We start from the raw sequence: 19,806 nt of genomic DNA, 5'->3' as shown, positions 1-19,806 counted from the left end.
GTTTTTGTCTTTTTCTTTTCCTCCCTCCTCTCCTTTCTTCCTTCCTTCCTTCTTCCTTCCTTTCTTCCTTCTTCTTTCTGCCTCTAATTTAATACAGCTCTCTTTTCTGTTCCTTTGTGAGCAGAGTTAAATGTTTTTGCTTATGTTTATTTTTTCCTAGGTCTTTCATGCATTGTGTATTCAGGACCTAAAGGGTAACTTCTCCGACAGGAACCTAAATTCAATTGATGACAAATTCATTAAAAAGTTCCTGAAAATTTGTTAGATGAAAGTAATTACATGCCCAATTCAAGTGAATGAAAGGAAATTTTTGTTGCATATGAATCAGAAATTAATATTTCTAATGAGGGTTATTTAATACTTTCAGATAATGATTAGCTTTGGTTACCTCAATCCTAACTAATTTGCTTCAAAATGTTAATAAGTCTGGATTTTGTGGGGTCATAAAAAAAAGACAATAAAAATATTTAAAAATAAGGATTCACAAAAAAGAGTTCTGTGATGACATAATTTGTGATATAATACTCAAGGAGACAGTGGGCAAAAACAATCTTTTCTCTTGACACTACAAGTGCTCAGACCAATTGAATCATATAATCCAGTATCCCCAGTTTGTATGATTCCCAAATTCTGTTCCAAGGGACCTGACTCCAACCTCTTCTTGGAAATTACAAAGCCCATTAGGTAAAAAAATCTGATTAACAAATCACTTGATCATACCGTTTACATTCTTCATGGGTGTGATCGTGAGAGATATGGAAGCTTTTTGTTTTGAAAAGAGGAAGACTTCCTTCGGTGACTCTGCCCTTTACTTTACTACCTTAGAAAGCCAAATGAGTAGCAAGAGAGGTGTGGGAACCAGGGGTGCTTATCTGGGCCTCAACGAGAAGACTTCATTGCCTTGGGTTCTTAGCGTTTTGCCTTTTTTGTCATTAAATTGTAAGATCCATAGCAGTGGTTAAGGTTGAGGATGTTCAGGAAGTACATAATAGAAATGCATGGGATCGTTAGAAGAATGTAATGGAACCTCTAACTTTTTATTTTCCATCTTATTTTTTGGATGTTTTGATCCCTATTATAGGGTAGTATATGTTTATAATAAGTAAACATATATTAAGAGGACATGCTCAAATTTGGTTACTAGTAATCTAACATGGCAAAGAACAGGTTGTGGGCTAAAAAGAAAATAAAGAGGATATTTATTTTAAAAATATTCAGTAAACAATGAGGGTCAAATATACTAGGCACTAGTATAGAGCATATAGTAGTAATAAGCCAGGGTCCCTGCCTCCCCAGAATTTTAAGGACTTGAGCCAGAGGGACAAAAGTTCTAGAAACTTACATGTAACCAGTGTAGCCCATCAGGCAAGAACATTGGAATTTAGAGTGTGTTTTTACCTGGAGTTTCCTCCCATCTCCAGTCTATGGTGGCAGCTAGTGTTCTTGTTAAGAACACTATTTCCTGTCCATCTCTTTTTTTCCATGTCTTTCCTTATTAAAGACACGCACAATGATCCTTGACTCTAAAATCCATCATTCTCAAAGCTGAGTGCACTTTAGCACTGGTATAGCTTAAAAAAAAAAATCCCACACAGCCCAGAGTGTACACATTTCTAAATCATTAATCAGATTTATATAATGAGAAGAAAAACAAAAAATAACTGGTCTAGCTAAGAGGTTCATCATTATGTGAATTTCTTGGATAATTGATATCAACTTGGGGTCATTTAATGGCATATTTGCTAGGACTCCTATAACAAAGTGCCACAGATTGGGTGGCTTAAAAAACAGAAATTTATTGACTTATAGTTCTGGTGGCTAGAGCCAGACAGGAAGATGCCAGTAGGGCTGATGCTTTCTGAGAGCTGTGAGAGAGAGAATCTTTTCCTGGTCTCCCATCTAGCTTCTGGTGGTTTGCTGGCCATCTTTTGTATTCTTTGACTTGTAGATGCATCACCCCAATCTCTGCCTTCACCTTCACCTGTTTTTCTCCTCACATCTGTCTGAATTTTTCCTTTTTAGAAGAATACCAGTCATATTGAACTAAGACCCTCCCTAATAACCTCATCTTAGTTTGATCATGGGCAAACACCCTACTTCCAAAGCTCATCTTTACAGGTTCTGGGGATTAAGTCTTCACTGTCTTTTTGTGGGACACAATTCAACCTATAACAGATGGTTAGAATATTCTGGCAGATGAAAAGATGGTTTGGCAAATGCCACCATGATGTACAATGATTTTATATGACAATATTTTATAATTTAGACTTAATCTGCCTTCTTTATAGGAACCATTTTGTGATATATAATTCCATTTAAATATGCAAGTCCATTTAGATAAAGAGTGAATGTTGATGTGATTTTGATGGGAACCATGAATAGTTTGGAATTCTATTTAGTGATGGCTGAGTTGTGCCTAAGCTCGCCACTCCTGCATGGTATCGTTCATGGAGTCTGACCACTATGGAGAGGCTTATTTCTCATCTGATTCTGTTAATTCAGAAAACTCCAACCCTCTCAGCTCCATGCAACTAGTTCTTATAGTGCTAAATCTTATTTTTTGAGATTTATTTACCTTCTGGCGCATTCATACTAACTCCTCTACTTCCTCTACTTTAGCCTCTAGATTGTTTCCAAATATTCTGAGAAGATTTTATGATATGCTTGAAAACACAAGGCTCATGCCTATAATCCCCGCACTCAAGGAGGATCGCTTGAGCACAGGATTTTAAGACCAGCCTGGGCAACATAGGGAAACCCCATCTCTACAAAACATAAATGGAAACAATCCAGAAAGGAAGCAGACACACAGAAGGGCAATCTGATAATATGGTCCCTAAATGCGACTTCATAAGTTGGGTGCAACAAAATCATTGGGGGGAATAAATATATTGATTTCAGACCCCATTTATGGAAATTCTGACTCAGCATGCCTAGGATTGGGCATAGAAACATGCAATTCAGGAAACAGGAATGTGGAGGATATAGCTTGCTTATCATCCATGTCCTGTTTAGCTCCTCCTAGTGACAGAAGCCACCTGTCCCACTCCATCTAAGGGTTTTCTCATTCATGTTGGAACTCCTCCAGGTCTAGATTCTAAACCCTACATCTTAGAAAGAGCTGAGCATCCCCAGATGGCAGTTTGGTGTAATGGCTGAGATCCCGAGCAATGGATTCTGCCACTGGCTAGCTGGCTCACCGTGGACTTAACCTCTGTGGGTCTCAGTCTCTTCACCTATATCAGTAATAAGAGCTGTTTTATAAATTTGTAAGCTTTAAATGAGACCCTATTGTAAAGCACTTATGATAGTGCTTGGCACATAGCAGTCTCTCAATCGATCTTGCTAATGCTAACATGATTATTTCCTGCCCATCTAAGGTTTAGTGTCCAACTTCCAGTTTTCTATCTAAGGAGCTGCCTCATTTTAGGAGACTTACAATAGGAATTATACGTTTGAGTTCAAATACAATCTCTTGACATTGGACAAGTTAAACTGTCTCTTTACTCCCCATCCAGGATGGGGTGGACTTACCCCACAGCAGCAGCAAGAACACCATATCAGAATGTTTAAGATCATATGCCTATAATCAGCATAGAAGGTACAGGGTGTTTCTTCCTTATAGCTGCAGTGGTGGAGTCTGAGTTGGTCTGCACATACACAGGGAGACCCTGGGTGACTCAAAGCACCTGAGTGAGATGTAGACTCTCCCCCTTACTCATATCCCATTTGTCCAATTCATAGCATCGGGCTGTGGCTTTTGACTTGCATGCTAATCCCATGCTGGAACTGGAGTCCTATCCAGGTCCCTTGCCCATGTGGCTAAAACTCATCCCAGCCACCCAGGCTATTCCAGCCTGGCTCTCCAGGGTAATGGATCCTATCCTTGCTATCCCAGCACTGGTTTTGAACTTACTGGGAAAAACAGTGGTAAGTGAGGTAGGAAACTGCAGAAGGTGGTTGGTGCTGTGTACCGATATTGAAAATGACTGTATTGATAGATATGGAAAATGTCACGAAAATACATTGCCATCCTAAACACAGAAGTATGTAAAACAGACATATATGTAAGTGACCATGATTTTTATGTCAGAGGAGACATACTACTCAGTTCTCTCTGAGATTATTATCCACACTAAGGATTCTCTGGGACTCCTGCTATCTGTGACAGGGACTTCTGTTTTCCTACTCTGCATGTCATTTATTACAGGCTCTACCTCACTCTGTGCATGTGTTTACCTGCCTGTGCTTTCAGAAGACTATGACAAGACCCTCCTGGATTCATCTTTACAGCTTATCACCTGACACCATGCCTGGCACTTAGTAGGTGCTCAATACATGTTTGCGAAACAAACAAAAGATTTAAGTAACTAATTTTTATTAAGCCATATAAAGATATCAAAAATCAAAAATAGCAAAAAAAAAAAAAAAAAAAGAAGCCATCAATATTGAGGAGTGGCTAAATAAATCATGACAAGAACTCTGTGACAGAATTTCACAATTTGAATAATAATGTTTTCAGGGAGTGTTTAATGACATAATACTAATCTATGAAGCCTAAAAGCAATGTTAAAACTCTATGATGTCATCCCATACGCTAGTATATAAAACATAGGTGTGTATGTATTAGATGTATGGGTCTGAGAAGGAAAAGACAACAATGTTACTGGTGATCGTTTCTGCTTGGTAAACTAGTTTTAATTTTTTTTCTGCTGTATTTTATCTTACAAATTTTCTGCATGTATTTTTTTCCTCTGTGGATTTGTGCAGAGAAGTATGCCTGTATTTTTATGTTCTGAGAGCAATTGAGAGATGGGATTTAAAAAATAAAATACAAGCTAAGAAAGCCTAGTGAAGCGTTGTAAAGGCTGTTCTCAAGGAGAGGGGTAAAAAACAGGGATGAGATCATTTACTCCTCCAAGATTAGGTTGGAAATGTGTCCTCAGGATCTCCAAGCCTTCAAAGAACCCTCTTCTGGCTCCTTTCGAAAAGTGACCCCTTGAATCATGCCACCAGCTCCAGGATGACCTCGGTCAGTCTAGCTCTTGCCTCATGAGGAACAGCAGCTGTTTGCAATTTTGCTGTGCTCTTTCTGTTACAAGCCAAAATGCTGTGAAGAAGCCAAGAACTCTGAGGCGTCCTCAAGGGGCTGCCTCCTCTCTTTGTAGCACCAAGGCAGATTCCTGCTCCTGAGGTGTGGGCAACCTCACCATGGGGCAGAAAATATACCATAACCATGTGTTGAGCATGGCAGTCTGTCTGATCACAGTTTAAAAGCCTTTCAAGCAAAAGTTTCTCATTTACTATAGAAAGAAAAACATGATTGCAAAGATTCTTAAATGAGGGCTAGCAAACCTTGTTGAGGCTAACTTAAAAAGGGGTGGGGATACAAAACTGCCCCTGCTGGAGGAAGATGAGGAATGGACTGGGAGCCTCTGAAAGCCGAGGCGACCTAGGAGAGCAGGAGCAGAGGCTAAATTTATACTTGGCGTCTAGGTCATGCTGACCTGCTTGGGAAAGGGAAGTTGAAATGAGGGTTGAGTGAAAACCGTGAGGCCAACGTCTAAATAAAAGTGGCCTAGGCCAGTGCTTCTTAGACTTGCACATGCACACAAAGCACCAGGGATCTTAACTGTGACTTCTGGTTCAGCAGGTCTGAGTGGGACCTGAGAAGCTGCATTGTTAGCAAAAGCTCCCACGTGGTGCTGAGGGGCTGGTCCATGGACCACACTTTGAGAAGTGATGGCTTAGGAGCTGGAGTGGGGGACACAAAAGGGGCTCTGAGGGGCTGAGAGGAGTGCAGTTTACCTTGCTGTCTGAACACACAGGGCCAGTTGGGGAGGGATTTCCTAGGGATAGCAAAAAATCATTTGATCAGGTGGGAGGGAAGTCATCTGTTTTCAGCCAGTAGTATTTGGGAAGCCCTGTGGTGTGGTGGAATAGAGATCAGGATTGTGAGTCGCGTTGACATGAGTGTGAATCCCAAGGAGCTTGGTGTTTATTTTGTAGGGAACGGGAGGCTTTGAAGGGTTTAAGCTTCTCCTGGTCAACACTTTCCTTAGCCTGCTGGCTAAGGGCCTCATTCATGCTTAAGACATGGTTGGAAGCTTCGGTGGAAATGGCCCATTGCCACCCTGCTGGCCCAGCTGAGGGACACCTCCTGGCCAGAGCCACTTGCCCAGAAAGGGAGAAAGTTTTGCAAAGCCAGACCTCTAGCCACAGTCAAGTTACACACTGGATTCAGGGCCCCTTCCCATAATGAGGTTGGCTTTCTATTCTGTGTTATCAGTGTCTCACACCCTTGATTCTCAAACTCGGGTCTGCAGACCAGCTGTGTCTGCATCACTTTATTAGAAACTCGAAATCTTTGACTCAGTCTCAGAACTTCTAAATCAAATCTGCATTTTAAGAAGATTCCAAAGTGATGTGCACTCACATTAAAGTTGGAGAAGTACTACCTTATATAACTCTTCCATCAGCACTTTTCAGGCCAGGAAAAGAAACTTAATTAATAAATTAAACAAGTGCTCACATAGCTCTATTGTGGACCAGGCAACATTCTAAGCGCCTTTCAAATATTAACTCACGTATTCAGCCATCATCCACATCATTGCACTCTTCTCTTGCCTGAAGCCCATGTCAGAGCCACCCTGCAGTGTCCATGAGGGCAGTAGGTCTCCTGTTATGTAGAACCATGGCACCTGCCAGGCCAGCTGGAAGGTGACTTCAGACTCTTCCTGGGGCTCAGCACAAAACATATGGGGAGGTTTGCATGTGAGGGGCTATAGCTGTGGAATCATCCTTTCTAAGCATCTTGGAAAGCTTTCTGGGTTCTGATAGTGATTGCACTCCAGAAATGGGGTTCGCAGATTGGCTTTCATCCTCTCTTTTTCTCTAACCACTCTTTGGACTCTAGAGGGAGGGAAAGGATAGCTGTTTGAAATCTCAGATCAGGCCAATGGGGTGAGTCTCTGGCATGGAAAACATGAGCTAGAGCAACCAGAGACTCACCCCATTGGCCTGATGTGGGATTTCTGATCTAAGTTCACTCTCAGTGTATGGACTTTCAGCCACATCAGGCCATGATTTAGATTTTGGACTCTGGAGAAAGACTTCCTGGATTACTTAACATCTGTGAACCTCAGTTTTCCCATCTGTAAAAGAGACATACAAAGTACCTACTTTATAGATGTGTGGTGAGGATTAAATGAATTAATATGTGTAATATGGCTGGGTGCGGTGGCTCATGCCTGTAATCCCAGCACTTTGGGAGGCCGAGGCGGGTGGATCACAAGGACAAGAGATCGAGACCATCCTGGCCAACATGGTGAAACCCCCTCTCTACTAAAAAATACAAAAATTAGCTGGGCATGGTGGCACCGCCTGTAGTTCCAGCTACTCGGGAGGCTGAGGCAGGAGAATTGCTTGAAGCCCGGAGGTGGAGGTTGCAGTTAGCCAAGATTGCGCCATTGCACTTTAGCCTGGCGCCTGGTGACAGAGCAGGACTCCGTCTCAAAAAAAAAAAAAGTGTAATACAACTAGATGCACTCAATGTTACCTACTGTTGTGGTTCCGTCCCAAGTCAGAGTTAACATCCCCTTCACCTAGGTAGGGCCGGATGGCTGTGCTATTCAGGAGGCCCAGAACCAAACTGGGGGTTCCAGGGATGTCCCCAGAATTGAAGAGGGTGTTGGCAGATCTCCTAGGGTAGAAAGGAATTAAAGGCTGATTTCCTTTCCTACTACTGGTGTAACATATTAACACAATTTGTCCACTTAAAACAATACCAATTTACAGTGTTATATTTTAGGAGGACGGAAGTCTGAGATGGCTTTCATTAGGCTCAAATAAAGGTATCAGCGGGATTGAATTTCTTTTGGAGGCTCTAGGGGAAGAATCCATTTCTTTGCCTTTCCATCTTCTAGAGGCTCCCTGTCTTCCTTGGCTCATGGCCCTTTCCTCAAGCTTCAAAGTCAGTAGCCTACCATCTACGAGTTTATATTGCATCATCCAGTCTCTGCTGTTGTCTTAACCCTTCCCTCCTGACTCTCATTCTCCTGCCTCTTCTTTTACCTGTAAAAACTCTGGTGGCTACAGTAGGCGCACCTGGCTAATCCAGGATCATCTGCCTATCTCATGATCCTTAATCATACCTGCAAAGTCTCTTTTGCTGTCTAACATAACATCTAAAGATTCTGGAGATTCAGATGTGGACATTTTGGGGAGAGGGGCATTATTCTGCCTACTACAAGGGCCAAGGAAACTCAATAGTAGTTTACGTTGCCTTTGCTAATGCTCTAAAGAGACTGGTAAGAAGTTCTTGGTAACTACCACTGTTAGACATTTATCTGTGCCGAGCCCTACTGTAGGCACCTCCCATTGCTTTTACCATTTAATTTGCATAGAATTCCACTTTACAAATGAGGGAACAGAGACCAAGAGAGATGAGGCTGCTATTCCAGCAGCAGGGCTGGTATTTGAACTTAAGTGTGTTTGGTTGCAAAGCCCATCCTTTTCCCACTGAAACATGCATTTCATTCAGAATAAATGGAGCCCAGTGGGGCATGACTGTTTAGAAGGCTTAATGTTCTCAATAGAATCAGTTTTTACAAATATTGTTTGAATATTTTTGCAGTTGGGAGCTGGCCAGAGTAGAATTTGGCAGTAGCCTTTGGAGTCTCATTTAACCAGGGCAAGAGTGGGCTGTGAGAGCACCCTGGGGAGGAGATCTCAGTTTGCTTTGGGCCCTTCTTGGGCCTCATCTCAGAGCCCCGTGGTTTCCAAGATAATGTGGCTCAGAAACCCAATGCCCTGCACTGTGTGGCCCAGTTTGATGTCCAGCCCAGGGCAGAATCCTTTCAGATAAGTAAATGAGAGCATCTCAAAGTGTGCAAACCACTCTACAAAATCAATTCTACGCCTCTGGCAGCAAAGCTTTTGGCATTAAGAAAATTAGAAGAGTTCATGAATAATGGAGATCACTCTAAATGATGTGAGAGAGAGAGAGAGAGAGAGAAACATGGTTTGGTGGAAGTACTGTTTTGTCACCATAGCCCTTGGAAGTGGAACATTTAGGAAAACAAACAAACCGAGGCAAAGACCCTTCCAGATGGGATTGTGAGCAGGGAAGCAGTCCCAGAAGTGGTGACGATGGAAGGGCTCTTGTGCTGTCAGGGCACAGTGCTTCACATGTACTCACATCAGTCCTCTTAACGTTCTTTGGAATCCCCCCGCTTGTTGATGTCACCTACCTCCAAGTTACTTGAGGAAGACACCTCAGCCCATCACTGCTGCTGGTGGCTCCGTGATTATGTGGCTGATTGCCAAACACTCTATGTGCCAAATGCACTGTATTCCCAAAGAATGGAAAGAAAGTAGTAAGATTCACTGGTTCTCCAGAAAAAAGAAGAAAGGCTGTGATTTGTAGTGTTTTCCAAATTCTATGGTGTAAATGCTCCCATCATGGCTGATTTCAAACTACCAACTTGAGGTCAAGAGGCTTGCGAAATTACTGACAATTTAACAGTTTATTCTCTTAACCTATTGCAGACGAGCAGCAGCACACCACTGAAAGTAAGTTTACACTCTGTGCCTATTTGACATTCAGGAGCCCTACTGTGTGTTCCAGAGTCCACTATGAAAGCAGCCACTTGGTTTCTGGCCGTAGCATTCTTTTCCTTAGGGGCCAACACCAAAGTTCTTGGGGGCAGGCTGGGGCAGTGCTTCCTTCCTCTGAGCATCTGACCACAAATTTACCATTTCAGGAGAAACCTTCCCGCATGTATATCACTTGGGCAAACAGATACCTGGTAGAGCCTCCAAATCCCCCCTCCAATCTCACTTTAAGTTCAGCTAGTTTCCCAAAGTGGCTGATCATCAGAATTTCATGGAGAGCTTTCAGAAATGTAGAATTCTGGGCTGCCTCTTTCTCCAGTGAGTCTGACTTGGAAAATCTGTAGTTTTCAATTCTAATGTTGAAACATTTTGGGGAGTCACCATACCTTGCTGCTTTCAGAAAGAGGTTAGAGAGGATAACCTTAAATGGCCCTTCCAGAAGAGTCAAAACCATCAAATCCTACCATTCATTATCTGCTTCCCAATGAGGGTGATGTCCTAAGGAGAGAAGCAGCGAATCCGAGGGATATGTTTGTATCCTCTCTCTCCCTGCGGCAGGGCAGGCTTAGGAAGCTGATGGTCAACATACCACAGTCCCAAGACAGCTGCAGAGCCTGAGTGTGACAACAGCCTAAATTAGTAGCTCTGAGCCATGTAACACCCAGTGCCAATGGGCTGTGGCTGGACTAGCCCCTGGCTCTGCTAACCCTGCCCTTCCCCCCGGTCTTTCTCCCCAAGTCGTCTTCTACACCTTGGATCTGGCTGCAAACCTTGCTGCTCAGATTCAGGCCTTGGATACTAGGTTTCTCCAAAGGGAAGAGGCATTTTCTTCTGAGCCTGGCCCAAGACAAAATAACCTCAGAGACAAGCAAAAGGTCTAAGGTGGCTATGGTGGAGGGCAGAGGAGGAGTTCATGACATCTTACTGACATATACAGTCAACTTTTGACATAAGCGGACCCATCTGTTTTGTTTTGCTTTGCTTTCCTGCCTTGGTATCTGTAATTCATGTAGAATGCTTCGTGGTGGAAATGAAATTAGTTGTTCTCTGGGTCGTTGTGGCTGGAATTGGAGATTCTCATATAAACCAAAAAGCCTTGGGGTAAGGGTGACTGGCTATGTCCAAGAGAGTTGCTTTGTACCAGGTGATGTTAAACTAACTCCACTCTATTTTATCTGGGAAAGATAAATGTAGAGTGGAAAATGAGAGGGCGTCTCAGCTTGGAGGTCAGTCTCCAGTACACCTGTGCCCCTCCCTGGTGCTGTGAACCACATGGAGCCAGAACTGAAAGTGAGACTTGGGATGACTGCATCCATTTTCCTTCTATATTATGTGCCTAAGGATCCTCGTAAGGTTTATGGGATCTGTAGGCTCTAAATGCATTTCTGCTGTGACCCTGAGTAACTTGACTGAATTACTGGACCCTCACCCTCAGTTTAAATTCACCATCCAAGTATTATGATGTTGACTACAATACTCCCCAATTCTCCAATATTACAGTGCCTGAGGGCATTCTTGCCTAGACCAGAACGAAGGGGGAGTCTCAAAGTGCCAACCCAGGCTACGGGCCCCACTGTGAGCATGAGGGTTAGAGTAGCAACACTGTGTACAGAAAGAGGCTTAGGGCTGGGAGTGGGGTTGGTAAATCCTGACTGGAGCCTGGGTAACACTCTTTCTCCAGCCTCAGTCTCTTTGTCTCTAATCTGCCCTTCCCTGAACTCCCAGTGTGTTCTGTTCCCTACACACTCTCATTGATTACCTAGGAACTACAACTGTGCTCACTTTGATGTCTCCTGAAAGAAGAGGGTGTCTTTACATTACCTCAAAGGTGCCTTCCATTCTCCTAATTTCTACATTTGCTGCTAAGACAATTGAAGGCAGGGAATAGGTTCTCCATGTGATTATATCTCCCAATGATCTACCTTCTAAACTGGGATTATCAAAGAAACACCTGCATTCAGCTGGTCAGTTGCCTCCCCAGAGAACAAAGAAGCAGCCACAGAGCCCACAGGTGCCAGACTCAGGGCTCATCTATTTGCTACCTGTAAGTGCAGATTACAACGCTGGTGAACTTTGGATGACTTCAGAATCCCATCACAGGTTAAATTTTAGTCAACCAGACAAGTGAAAGTGAGAGGAGCATTTCATTAAAAAGACCCAGAACCTAACACCTAGGCTCTGTGCACATAGTGATAAGAGGGATTTGTGGGTGTGAGAGACAGTTTGCAGGTGCTGACTTAAGTAGAGAAAAAGAGGGGTTGTTAGTAATGAAGGGAATTAGGACAGACAGCAGAGTAAGTGGCCAAGGAAACTGACCTTGGACTCAGTAGCCCGACATGAACTCCATGTGGTCTGGGACAAGTCACTTATATTCTCTGGCCCTCAGGATCCTTATACCTAACTGTGGGGTGCAAAGGACATAGTGAATGAGTGCTGAAGCAAGTTCAAATCCCTGCTCTGGTGCTAGCTGCGTAAAACTGGTAAGTAATTTAGCCTCTTTGGGTCTGTTTTGTCAGTTGTTAGACAGTTAAGAGGCTGGATAGCAGAGCACTGGGGAGTGGATCTCACATTCAGGCAGAAGTCTGGGCTGCTTACTAACTTTGTAATCTTGGTTAAATGATGAATCCTCATAGAGCCTCCCTCTCCCCACTCAGAGCAGGGTTAGCATGAGTGTCTTGTAAGGACACTGTCAGGGTCATAGTAACTGGAAAAGAAAAAGGTGGTTGAGCTCGGGAAGTCGCCTAGTTATGTCTTCCTGCTTTCAGTTTCTAGCTGGAGAAGAAAAGACATAAGCAACCAAAACATGATCACTGTTTCAGCAGTACTCGTGGTGTCAGGTGCCTTGGAATCCTGAATTTCAGGACTCCCTGATGAAGGTGGATTGGAGACTTGGGCCTGGGGCCCTAGGCCAAGTGACAGCCTCCTGCTGAATCTCAAACCCAGGTCTTCGCCCCTCCCTGCAAGGTGTTGGGGCACAGTGGGCTCACAGCTTCCCTACCTGGCTGGCTTCAGGGAGGGCCAGGGCTGGCTCACATATCCATTGCTGGATAACATTAATAATAGCTGATGAGCTTTAAAAAGGTGCAAACAAAAATCTCAGTGTTTTAAGAAAGTTTATGAATTTGTGTTGGATGAGTTCAAAGCCATCCTGGGCCTCATGCAGCCCATGGGTTGCAAGTTGGACAAGTTTAGTGTATATGAAGGGGCTCTGGAATTGTGGTTTTAATAATCCATCATTGTGGAGAGGGTGTCATTATGGACTGCATGTTTGTGGCCCCCTCTACTTCCAATTCATCTACAATGGGAATGATACCTAGAGATGGAGCCTTTGGGAGTTGATTAGGTCATGAAGGTAGAGTCTTCGTGATGGGATTAGTCCCCTTGTAAGAAGAGCTAGGAAAGCTTGCTTCCTCTTTCTCTCTCTTGGCTTAGGATACCAGGAAAAGATGACTTTCTACAAGCCAGGAAGACAGCTGTCACCAGAACCTGACCACTCTGGCTCCCTGATCTCAGGCTGTCAACTGCCAGAACTTGGAAAGATAAATGTTTGTTGTCTGAGCCACACAGTCTGTGGTAATTTGTTATAGCAGACTAAGCTGAGTAAGACGGGTGTGAAACTCTTCTCTGCTGAAGCATGGACAGGTGGCTGAGGGTTCCCTCCTAAAATGGCTGTGCCTGTGGTGATGAAAATGTCAGTGATACTATGATGAAGAGATTGGGCTCAAAGTATTTCTGAGTCAGATAATTGGATGGCTCTAGGAATTCTACTGGGTGAGTATCCTATCTAATACCTCTTGAAGGCATACTCTGTCCTGTTCTCGTTCACCTTGAATGATTTGATGATTAGTTCCTGTTGAGATTTGTAAAAGCCAAGGGCAGAACATCTGAAGCTTTAAAGTGCCAGATGCCCAAGAATATATATGATTTTGACAGAAAGAAACAGGATGCCTCTTTTTGAAAAGGTTAACCCTGGGACAGGGGGACTTTTATTGCCCTTCAATACTTCCTTCATCTGGCCCCGATGACTGCTTGAGGGCTTCCTAATTGGTGTCCCTGCTGGCCATGTCTTCCCATCCTACATCCTCTGCATACTCATCCAGCCTCCTTAGAATTTGGGAAGAGGAGCCACCAGATAGTGGTTAGGGCTGGAGGCAGGCCACAGGTTCAAAGGTAGAACAATGAGATTACCCAGAAACCGATGAGAGACAATTTTCAGAGGAGACATGTGGGAGACCAAGTTGCTGCTTCTTTGCTCTGATGGTGAAACAGACAAACAAGCAGTGATGTGTGTGACTGTAGAACTTCAAGGCTGAATTCTTTTCAACTCGAAGTTGAGATGGCTGCTTCTAGTTGTGCACCAGCCCTTTGGGCCCCCAGGAAGATGGTTATATAAGTGGACAGAAACTCAAAGAGATTCTTGTGGTGGGACATCCAAGGATGAGGAAGCTACTACTCAAACCTTTATGTGGATTAACCCATGAAGCCTCTCATGCTTCTGGTAGGAATGGGATAGGAGCATAGGGGAAGGGGAAGATTGGGGGGTTATTATACATGCTCATTTATATAGTCATCCCTCATATAAGCCTCCAATACCATTTTATAGGTAAAGAAACACAGGTTCAAGAGATCATCACCTGCCGTAGTACTTACACCAGTAAGTGGCCTGAGCCAGGATTTGACCCCAAACCTGACTCCAAGAACTTCTACACCAACCTCACTGCCTCCTATCATTATTCACTGAGACGGGAAGACACTTTAAACCTCATTAGTCATTACTATTTGTTCTAGTTACTATTTCTGGATGTCTTAGTCCATTTTGGGTTGCTATAAAAGAATACCTGAGGCTGGGTAATTTATAAAGAAAAGAAGTTTATTTGGCTCGTGGTTCTGCAGGCTGCACAAGAAGTGTAGTAAGCATAGCACCACAGCTGCATCTGGTGAGGTCCTTGGGCAGTAAGCAAACGGGAGCCAGTGTGTGCAGAAATCACATGGCAGGAGAGGGAGAAAGAGACAGGCTGGAGAGGAGTCAGGCTCCTTAATACCCAGTTCTTGCAGGAACTAATAGTGAGAACTCACTCACTCACCCTCCTATCCCCAGGGAGGGCATTATTCTATTCATTTTATTCATGTGGGATCATTGCCCCCATGATCCAAACACCTCCTGTTAGGTCTGCACCTCCAACACTGGGATCAAATTTTAATATGAAGTTGGAAGAGACAATTACCCAAAGTATAGCACTGTAACACAGCACCCCAAAATTTAATGGCATAAAACAACCATTTTATTATTCTCATGGATTCTGTTAGTCAGAAATTTGGAGAAGACATGGGAGTACCAGCTTGTTTCTATTCCATAATGTTTGCAGTTGTCCATATTCATCTATTTGGTGATCGATGCTGACTTTTGGCTGAGACCTCAGTGAGACTATTGTCTAGAAGAACACCTGCACTGGGTGTTTCTGTGTGGTCTCTCTGCCTGGGATCATTTGGGCTTTCCTAGGGAATGGCAGCTTGATTCTGAGAGTGTGTCTCCAGAGAAGAAAGTGGAGGCACATGGCATAGTTTTGATCCAGCCTTGGGAGTTATGTGGTGTCACTTTTGCCATATTTTGTTGCTTGAGATAGTAAAAAACATCCATCCAGGTTCAAAAGGAAGAGCCATAGACTCTACAACTCAATGGGAGGAATGTCAAGGTCACCTAGTAAGAAGAATATGTAGAATGGGAAATCTTGTTGACACCACTTGCCAAAATGCCTTAGAGTGAAAGAGTCTGATGGTTTTCCAGAGCTTGCTTTTTACTAGAGAAAGGATGAAAAGGAGATGGAGAGGCAATGAAGGATACTCTATGTCCTAAGGAAGAAAAGGAGTCCCTAGGGTGGTGTCCTGGCTCAGGGCAAAAAAGAAGAGTTCTGCCACCGCACGTTTTATTATTTGATGTCTTCTTTCACATGAAATGTGACTGCCAGACCTGCTGCCTGGTCTTTCTGCCCTGCTTCTTGCATTAACCTATGTCCACTTGACCAAGAGGAACTCTGCCCTCCTCACTGAAGGATTTGGTCATTAAAATGGTTACCTCTCCAGGGGGAGCACCTCATGATTTAGCAGCTTCAACAATCAGAAGATTACTGGCCCTGCCCAACCCAGCCGTTTTTCTATAGCATCTCTCAGGTGGGAAACAACCTCTTTAAAGGCCACATTCTCTATTATCCTCAAATAAACTCTCCAGAGAGGGCCTTCGCTTCTTGAGATAGTGGTGTTTGGTTCAGTAAAAGTTCAAAAAATGAATGTTTTCTTATAATCGACAACAACAGCAGTAGCAGCAGCAGCAACAATATTATTTTCAGCAAAGGAATCAGGGACCCTAAAGCCAATAAAAAATTCAGATGGGGTAGTGCCAGGATGTCCAGACATTTAAAACATACTGTGCAATTCCACTGCGCATTGGGATTGAGAACAACTGTCTGATGTGATTTATCCTGAAAACCTTCTTAAATGTGTCTGCCATTCTTCCTCTTGCTCATATTTGTCTCTAGCCCACAGGTCTTCTTGACCAGCCTCTAATATACTAAGTTGGGTCTTGTCCTCTGGTCTTTGCACATACTCTTCCTTCGGCCTCCAGATGCCATTTTCCTGGTTGTTTGCTGGACTCACTTCTTCACTTACTTCATGTGGGGATACTTATGCAGGTGTTCTAGTCAACAGCCTGCTGAAGTCTCAGCCAAGAGCCAGCATTTAACCACTGAATGTGTGAATGTAGACACTTTCAGATGATTCTGTCCCTCAGCTGTTGAGTCACTCCACCCTTCAAGTCTTAGCTGAGGCTATGAACATTGTGGAGTACAGACCAACTATCGCTACTGTGTCTTCTCCAAATTCTATTAATTCAGGTCTCTATTCAGATAATACCTTCTTGGAGAGGACATCTCTAACTACCTTTGTTTGAAATAATATTTTGTTTTGTTTTGTTTTTTGAGATGTAGTCTTGCTCTGTCACCCAGGCTGGAGTGCAGTGGTGTGATCTCAGCTCACTGCAACCTCTGCCTCCTGGGTTCAAGCGATTCTCCTGCCTCAGCCTCCCAAGTAGCTGGGACTACAGGCGTGCACCCCTACACCCAACTAACTTTTTTTGTTGTTGTTGTATTTTTAGTAGAGATAGGGTTTAACTGTGTTAGCCAGGATGGTCTCAATCTCCTGACCTTGCGACCCACCCGACTCACCCTTCCAAAGTGCCCTTCCTCAGCTTTTGTGTTCCTCACATTGCCTTGAAGAGTCCACATTGGAGACTCTGATTGAAGGGCTCCGATGCTGCTGCCCCTACTTTCCCTCCCTCCCGGCCTGAAATGCCGGCAGTTTACATTATCCCCTCCCTCTCCACTGCCTGTTTAGCCTTCGACTCAGGTGGGCAGATCATGAGGTTAAGAGATAGAGACCATCCTGACCGACACGGTGAAACCCCATCTCTACTAAAAAATACAAAAATTAGCTGGACGTGGTAGCGCGCTCCCAGCTACACGGGAGGCTGAGGCGGAAGGATCACTTGAACCGGGAGGCAGGGTTTGCAGTGAGCCGAGACTGCGCCCTGCGCTCCAGCCTGGTATTGATAGGGGCAAAAACAGAAGCCTAAGCACTGCCATCTTATAGAGAAGCCACCTGGGCCCTGGGCAGAGGTGTAATTCTCGGAACTGTTATTGTACTGCAGTTCTCAGAGGTGTTAAGGGTAAACATTTCCACTGCTATCCCCCTCCCCTTGCAATAAACCGCTAACTTTAGCTTCTGTACAGACAGCTTGCCTTGCATGCCCACGGGCCCCCCCGAATAAGGATGTGGTTTTGCAGCTTAAATGCCTTGCTCCCCCTGAGCTTGGGGCCACGGGTTGAAGAGAGTTAAGTCCCCCGTGGCCGCCGGCAATAAAGACCCTGCAATTGGCATACTTTGTCTTGGTGTTGAATTTCCACTCGCTCTGGTGCAACAGTGTCAGAGCGAGACACCGAGTCGAAAAGAAAAGAAAAGCCACCTCTGTGGCGTAGTCTATACTCTGGAGCACCCCTTGGCTTCTCACCCTTTCCAGTCTCCCCTTCCTTACTGGTCTCTGTAAGGGCGTTGCGGATCTCACCTTATGCTCTGCTTCTGGGGAACTCACTATCCTCCTCAAAAGGCGTGGGCCAGGTGTGGCGATTCATGCCTGTGATCCCAGCACTTTGGGAGGCTGAGGCGGGCGGATTACCTGACGTCAGAGGTTCAAGACCAGCCTGGCTAACATGGCACAAGCCCCGTCTCTACTAAAATACAAAAATTAGCGGCATATGGTGGCGAACGCCTGTAATCCCAGCCGCTCGGCCGGCTGAGGCAGGGAGACGGGCTCAAATCTGGAGGCGGAGGTTGCAGTGAGCCGAGATAGCGCCATTGTACTCCAGCCTGGGCGACAGAGGGAGACTTTGTCTTTAAACAAAAAAAAGGCATGGTTGTGAGAACTAAATGAGACAAATGCAAACAAGTTACTTATCATAAGGCATGGTCATAACATAGACTCAAACATTATTATTATGACGCATTGACCCAAGACTTAAAGGATTGACCCACCCAGTTGGCCATGGAAATATTTGAATAAAACAGAAAATTTGAATAAAACTGAAAGACCCTATAAAAGTGTATCTTAACATGGCTGACACTTTGCCACTGGGCTATGCAAATATAAGCCAAAAAAGAATAAAAGCAACCAGCAGAACAGCATTTGCTGAGGAGAAAGTTCGCATTAATTTTTCTTTCTTTTTTTTTTTTTAAGATTGTCAAGTCCATTTCTCTAAGAGTTAAACATTTCAGATGACTACTTATTTTATTTTATTTATTTTTTTGAGACGGTCTTGCTGTGTTGCCCAGACTGGAATGCTGAAGTTGATCTCAGCTCACTGTAACCGCCACCTTCCAGGTTCAAGTGATTCTCCTGCCTCAGCCTCTGGAGTAGCTGAGATTACAGGTGACTGCCACCACGCCCAGCTAATTTTTGTATTTTTGGTAGAGATGGTAGTTTGCCATGTTGACCAGACTGGTCTTGAACTCCTGACCTCAAGTGATCCATCTGCCTCGGGCTCTCTAAGTGCTGGGATTACAAGCTTGAGACACTGCACCTGGCTTAACTACTTATTTTAAAAGAAATCTCAGGTATATAAAGTGAAGTGATATCTCAATGACAGCGGCAAAGTGGTCCAAACCTGAAAATGGGGGAGGGGAGAGAGAAAACACAGTGATCTCAACATCCTCCATCTAATTAGCTGGGGTGCTGCGGTGGGGGGCAGGAAACCAGGAGACAGGGAAATTTTATGTCCAACAAATAATTTATTCAGGACTTCTGAGACAGTTTCAACAATCTCCAAAATTTGTACTGGAAGCTTACTTTTCAGATTTCATAAGTGAAATAAAATTAGAAGATATCCTTCAACACATGTGCACAGGCTCACCAGGGAAGTTTCCCTTCAGCTTTATTAAGGTATAATTGACAAATAAAATTGTATATATTTATATGTGTAACATGATGATTTGCTATCTGAATACACTGTGACGTGATTAAATCAAGCTAGATAAGTTTGTTGGGTTTTGTTTTGTTTGTTTGTTTGTTTGTTTTTTTAAGATGGAGTCTCACTCTGTCGCCCAGGCTAGAACACAGTGATGCCATCTCTGCTCACTGCAATCTCCACCTCCCAGGTTCAAGTGATTCTCTTGTCTCAGCCTCCCGAGTAGCTGGGACTACAGGCTTGTGCCACCACACCCGGATAATTTTTTGTATTTTTAGTAGAAATGGGATTTCACCATGTTTGGGATTATGGGCTTGAGCCACCACGATCGGCTGGGAAGTTTTTAAAGGCAGAAAAACAGGCATCTTAGTATTCAAGGGGCGCTGAAGAAGTCGTCTTGGCCTCTGACCTTTCACGAGGGTCAGATGATACAAAATGCCAAGGCCAGATGGGATGGAATAACTCAAACAAGTAGCAACTTTCACAATCAGGGAAGCCTCTTGAAACCTCTCCGGTGGCAGGAAGCTAAACCTACTTCCTCTTCTTGCTGGTCAGAGGATCCAGTCTCCAGGCTGGCTCATAGCCTTTCAGATTATTTGCAGATTGCCTTAGTGCTAAAGTAGGGAAGGATTTTTGTCATTGAGTCCAGTGTTTCCTTCCCACATACGCCTACCACCTCGGG

Source organism: Callithrix jacchus, chromosome 12 (assembly GCF_049354715.1).
Source record: "Callithrix jacchus isolate 240 chromosome 12, calJac240_pri, whole genome shotgun sequence".
NCBI lineage: Eukaryota > Metazoa > Chordata > Mammalia > Primates > Cebidae > Callithrix > Callithrix jacchus.
Note: the sequence above shows the minus strand (reverse complement) of the source record.